The following is a 6,452-nucleotide window of genomic DNA, read 5'->3' on the forward strand; positions in this document are numbered from 1 at the left end:
GTCACACCCCCAGAATCCCAGGAACTGGAGGTTTTTGGGCACTCGGGGCCACCCAGAACCTCATCCCCACGTACCCAGGTCAACCCAAACGCCAACCCCAGGAATCCGGGAACTCCCAGAACCCACCTTGGACCCCCCAAAACCCGGGCAGGGTCAGCAGCAGCAGCCAATGGGAGCGAGCGCTGTTGGTGCGTCATCAGCTGCCGGGCAGACCCGTCCGGAACGGAACCCTCCCCGAGCTCAGCCAATCAGAGAACGCCCTCAACTCATTTTGGGGACCCGTGGGAGCTCCGGGAGCCCTGGCTGGGCATTTTTGGTGGGCCCTGAGCTCCCCCGCCCCCGCAGCCCACGGACCCCCCGAACCCCCCAGCCCCGGGGCTGCCGCGGGGGCCCCCAACGGCCCTCAGCCAATCCCAAAGCGCCCACGCCGCCCGCGCCCAATCCCAGCGCGCCGCGCTGATGACTCATCAGTCGCCGGGAAGACGCCTCGAAAAAGGGCCCCAACTGCGCCCTCAGCCAAGCCCAGCGCGCCCCAAACCCCCCAAAACGGCGCCGCCCGGCTGGTTTGGGGCTGTCAGCAGCTGTCCGGCGCTGGGCATGGAGCGTGTGCGGGGAGCTGGGGCCGTGCTGGCGGTGCTGGTGGTGCTGGGAGCCCCCCCGGCTGCGGGCGAGGAGCTCTCGGGTGAGCGGGGGGGGCGGGCAGGGGGGTCGGGTGGGAAAGGGGGGAAAGAGGGGAGAAAAGAGGGGTTGGGAGCCCCAAAAGTCAGTGCAAGGGGGGTGGGAAGGCCCGGAGTGAGTGGGAGGGGTGTGGGAGCCCCAAAGTGTGGTTGGGGGGGTCTGGGGATTGAGGGGCCAGTGGGAAAGGGGTGGGAGAGGGGGGCAAGGGGGTGTGGGAGAGCAGGCAGAAGGATGCCCTGGGGGTCCCTGGGTGTCCCTTGAGCCCTGGATCGGTTCTCTGGGGCTCTGAGGGGATGGGATCCTGAGTGGGGGGGTCCCCAACCCCCCTGTCCATCCCCGGGAGGCTGATGGGGGGTTTCCCCCCCCCAGCCAAGAGCCGGTGCCGGGGCGTCCATGGGGCAGAGCGGGGTGGGAAAGGAAGGTCCGGGGTGGCCCCCTGAGCTCCCACCGTGCTGTGGGGGGCTGGGGGATGATGGGGGGGGGACGGGGCACCCCCTGACCCATGTCCTGCACACACAGGGGTATTCCAGGAGCTGGGAACATTTGAGTGTTACTTCATTAACGGCACCGAGCGGGTGAGGCTCGTGGAGAGGCTCATCTACAACCGGGAGCAGTACGTGCACTATGACAGCGATGTGGGGGTGTTTGTGGGGGACACCCCGCGTGGGGAGAAGATTGCCAGGGACTAGAACAGCCTCCCAGAAGTGATGGAGCTCAGACAGGCTCAGGTGGACACGCTCTGTCGGCACAACTACAAGATCATCACCCCGTTCAGTGTGGAGAGGAGAGGTGAGGGTGGGGCAGAGCGGGTCCCCTCGGACCCTGCCCCAGGAATGACCCTAGAGCCCCTCAAACCCTCCCTGGGAATCACCCCGGACCCCTCAGCCCTCTCTGTGCTTGTCCCGTGCCCTTTTGCCCCCTCCCAGTTCTTCCCAATCCATTCCAGTCTCTCCCAGTCCTTCCAGTGCCCCCTACTCTCTCCTAATCCATTCCAGTTTTTTTTGGAGACCATCTCAGTCTCTCCCAGTGCCCTCCCCGTCTCCACCCCGCTGGGGCCACAGAGCTCACGCCCCTCAGCCAATCCCAGCGCGTCTCTCTGATGACGCTCCAGTTGCCAGGCAGACCCAAACCAAAGACTTCCCTCACCACGACTCAGCCTCCCAGTCCCGAGTGCTTCCTTCCCAGTCCACACCAGTCACTCCCAGTCCTTCCCAGTCACTCCCAGTCCACACCAGTCACTCCCAGACCCTCTCACTCCATTCCCAGTTGTTCTCACTTCACTCCCACATCTCCCAACTCTCTCCCCAGTGCCCCCCCAGCCCAGCCCCTTCTCCTCCACTCTATTCCCAGTCCCTCCCACTGCCATCCCAGTCCCTCCCACTGCCATCCCAGTCCCTCCCAACGCCCTCCAAGCCCTCTCCCCTCCCTCCCAGTACCCCCCAGCTCAGCCCAGTGTCTCCCCCGTCCCTGCCAGTGCCCCCCAGCGTGTCCATCTCGCTGGTGCCGTCGAGCTCCCAGCCCGGCCCCGGCCGCCTGCTCTGCTCCGTGATGGATTTCTACCCTGCGCCGGTGCAGGTGAGGTGGTTCCAGGATGGGCAGGAGCTGCCGGAGCACGTGGTGGCCACCGACGTGGTCCCCAACGGGGACTGGACCTACCAGGTGCTGGTGCTGCTGGAAATCCCCCCCCGGCGCGGGGTCACCTACAGCTGCCAGGTGGAGCACGTCAGCCTGGAGCACCCCCTCAGCCGGCACTGGGGTACGGCCCGGCCCCCCCAGCACCGGGGGCACACTGGCAGGGGGGCCGGGGATGAAAGGGGGCAACTGGGGGTGACTGGGAGGGAGTTTGGTAGGTTCTGGGGGTGATGGGAGGGGCATTGGAGGGTCCTAAAGGGGCTGGGAGGGGCTGGGTGGGATCCCTGCAGGGGCTGGGAAGGGACTGGCAGGAGGTTTGAGGGACCCCCGGGTGGGCTGGGGGAGAGCGGGCCGGGCTCTGTGGGGTGTCGGGAGGGTGGGGTCGGCTGTGGGGTGTCGGCTCTGTGGGGTGCGTGGGAGGAGGTTTTGGGGGTGCTGACCCCCCCGGCTCCCCCCAGAGATGCCACCGGACACCGTCTGCAGCAAGATCCTGGTGGGGGTCGGGGGTTTCATCTTGGGCTTGGTCTTCCTGGCGCTGGGGCTCGGCTTCTACCTGCGGGAGAAGGTAAAGGGGGGTCCCTAAATAGGGGTCGTGTCTCCCCCCTTGCTCTCCCACAGCCTCTGGACCCCCCTGCCCCCCCAGCCCCTTTACTCTCACCCCCTTTTCTCTCCCCACAGAGCTCCTGAGCCGCCGGCGGCCGCAGCCCCTCCCCGTGGCCTCGGGCCCAGCCGGGACCTCCCAATTTTGCCCCGCCCGCACTTTTGGGGGTCGTGTGTCCCCCCCAGCCCTCTCAGAGAGAATTAAATAAAGGAGCGTTTGCACTGCCTCTTTCTGCAGACCCCGATTCTCCTTTCTTCAGCCGACTCACCTGATCAGGGTAAGATTTCTTTTTCCCCACGCGCATGACTTTGTTCCGTAGCGCCGGGGTCACGCTACCTGTAAACGGCTGCTTCTCCCACGTCCTTCTGTTCGCCTTACGTCCCTCAGAACTCGACGAAGAGGAAGTCCCGTCCTGTTTCGGGCACCAGTCATCGATGGGGAGGCATGAACATAAGCTCACAGACCCTTAGGATCGGCAATATGTCAAATTTATTATTTAAATCAGTTAACTTTTATACAGTTTAGTTTGTTTAGGGCACATGCTCACAATAAGGTGATTGGATAGCTCAGTCTGTGCATGCGTCTCATGTCCCCAGTTCATTGGACCTGATGTTCTGTCCACGCGATCTGAAATCATCCTTGGCATAGAAACCTCTTTCTAATTAATCTGCTTTTAGAGTTTTACTAAATTTGCAGGTGTTTCATTATCTTCAGTTTCTCAAGGTTTTCTTTCTATAAACATATCATGTTCTCAAACCTTATAACTAGACACACAGCTAACAAGTATAAGCATCACATATTTTCACACAGTCTATAAGTATAAACAATACACACTTGACACTTCCATGGCAAGCAAGGCCTACAGAGTGCAGGAAAAATTGTTCACAGAAATCTCTGTGTCCGGCGACACTAAACTCCTGCTCCCAGAGGAGCCTGGGGGCAGCTGGATCCAATCTGAGCCTTGCATTGTGCCAATGGTTTGAATTTAAGGAATTATAGAGATGGGATTGAACCAGTTTTGTCCCACAGGTTTTAATGATGGAAAAGCAGATATATTTATATCAATGAACTACTTATTCTTAATAATGATCAGACAAAAGGACTAAACCAGAATTATTTACTACACAACATACACACTAAAACTACCAGTAGTAGAGGATAAGATAGGACAGGGCACTACACTAAAGCAATTGTTGAAGCAATTCAACTAAAGGTGGCAAACAAGCAAGAATTCTTAATTAGAGATGGATGGAACTCCCCCAGAGCAGCGCTCGTGGGGAGATCTCTGCTCTCAACCTCCAGCAGTGACCTTGGGGGGTCCCCAGCCAAGGCAGGAATCTCCACACACCCCCAAGAAGGGTTCTGTTGGAAGAACCTGCCCCTGGGACAGGGGACTGGCCCTTTCTGGTAGAAACCCAAGGACTGACAGGCCTTGGACTCCAGGGGTTCCCTCACCATCAGGGGCTTCATTTGGGGTGAAACCAGTCTGGGGTCCAACATCTCCTGCCTTGGCCTGGCCCCCTCTCAGCTCAGCACTGACCCCTTTGCAAATGGGGCATTGTCTTGGTGCCATTGCAGGGGGATGTCCTGCCCCAGTGTCCCAGTGTTCCTTTAATTCCCAGAGACCCTGCAGTGTCCCAGTGGCCCCTTGATTCCATGACCTTCGGAAACACCTCAGGGTTCCTTTGGTTCCATGAGGCCCCCATGTCCCAAAGGCCCCTGGATTCCAGGAATTCCGCAGTGTCACAAGGTTCCTTTTTTTCCATAGGGCCCTGCAGTGTCCCAATTGTGCCTTGATTCCAGGAGTATCCAAATTCTCCCGGGGTTCCTTTGGTCTCAGGAGGTCCCGCAGTGTCCCAGCGGCCCCTTCATTCCAGGCAGGCCCAGGGAGACAAAGCCAAAGACGGAGCCCCGACCCCGTCAGCATCTTGGGGGGCGGGGGGGCAGGACCTGGGAAACGGCTGGGAAGGGACTGGGATGGACTGGGATGGACTGGGACACCAGGATACAGCGGGACCAGGACGGGGACCCAGCAGGACCCCCCGGGAGCAGGATCTGAGCACACTGGGACCCTCCAGGACCAGAATTGGGGCAACAGGGATCATACTGGGAGCAACTGGGACCACACTGAGGGCTACTGGGAGCAACTGGAGGCCACATAGGATATAGTGGGATTGCCTTGGAGTCACTGGGATCGTACTGGTGGAAACTGGAATGTTACTGGGGCATCTGGGAGTGACTGGGAAGGACTAGGAGCATGCTGAGGGCTCTACTGGGATATACTGGGAGTGTCTGCAACCATGGTGGGGGTGACTGGGACCATACTGGGAGTGACTGGGACTACGTGAAGGGGAATGAGGGCCAGGCTGGGGGCAACTGGAAGGAACTGTGAGTGACTGGATCTACAGTAGAAGCAACTGGGATTGACTGGGACTGTCAGGAGGGAAGACTGGCATCATACTTGGAGTGACTGGATCTGTGCTAGGGGCAACTGGGAGCAAGTGGGACCATGATGGGGACAACTGGGATCATCCTGGGATCACGGTGGGAGAAGCTTGGCCCATGCTGGGAGCAACTGAGACCACACTGAGGGTGACTGGGGTCATCCTGGGACCATACTAGGAGTGAGTGGGATCATGCAGGAGGTGATTGGGATCATACTGGGAGCAACTGGGAGTGCACTGGGGATGACTGGAAGTGGCTGTGAGCAGCTGGGATCATGCTGGAAGCTTCTGGGGCAACTGGGAATGAGTGGGACCACATGGAGGAAACTGGGAGCAACTGGGAGAGACCAGGAGTGACTGGGATCATCCTGGGACTGACTGGGCGCTGAATGCGAAAAATCGGTCCGAGAAACTGCTGAGAGACTTTTTTATCTTTAAGCAGCAAGGGATTTGTTTATTCAACGTTGGGAGCAAGCCAGCTGGCGCTGGACAAACTTGCTCCAAGGCTTCACACAAAATCAGCATTTTTATCCAATCTTCAGCTGGGATTAAATGCATATTCAAGTGATTACAACATCTATCGATGCATATTAATAACAGGCGGAGTAGAGGTGGAGCTCAGGCGGGGCTTGGGGCGGTGTTTCTCTTGGCCCTCAATCCTGAGGGTACTTCCACTCTTCCTCCATGGCTCTGGGGACTTCAACTCATCTTCCTCAGCTTGACCTTCCTTCTCTTCCATTGGTCTTGACCCGCTCACTGAAGCTTGGAAAAAGCCCTGGCTCCCGGCCTATTCCTCCTCTTCAAATGTCTCCCTGATCCTGCTGTCTCTCTAATTTATCCCCTCTAGGCCTAGGACATGTTCCTGTACTATTCTCTGAAGCTTTGCTCCAGTCAGTAGAACAGAACGAGCACAGACGGTCTGGGATGTTGGTAGCTTGTTAGCAGGCCCCAATTTCTGAGTTAACTCTTTTGGGCCTGGCCTCCTGTTTCCCCAGGGACACAGCCCGGGCCCGGCTGTTCCCATTCCCATTCCACGGGTTTGCATTCCTGTTCCAGGTGTTCCCATCCCATTCTAGTTGTTCCCATCCCATTCCAGG

At 58.9% G+C, this 6,452-nt stretch overlaps 1 pseudogene; it reads left to right on the forward strand.

The window, feature by feature from the left end:
- The first annotated feature begins 350 nt into the window (after positions 1 to 350).
- Positions 351 to 3,012, forward strand: LOC127462948 (class II histocompatibility antigen, B-L beta chain-like; annotated as a pseudogene).
- Positions 3,013 to 6,452: the final 3,440 nt, after the last annotated feature.

The sequence above is a fragment of the Manacus candei genome, unplaced genomic scaffold (assembly GCF_025592945.1).
Source record: "Manacus candei isolate 608988 ecotype Guabito, Panama unplaced genomic scaffold, ASM2559294v1 h1tg000147l, whole genome shotgun sequence".
Lineage (NCBI taxonomy): Eukaryota > Metazoa > Chordata > Aves > Passeriformes > Pipridae > Manacus > Manacus candei.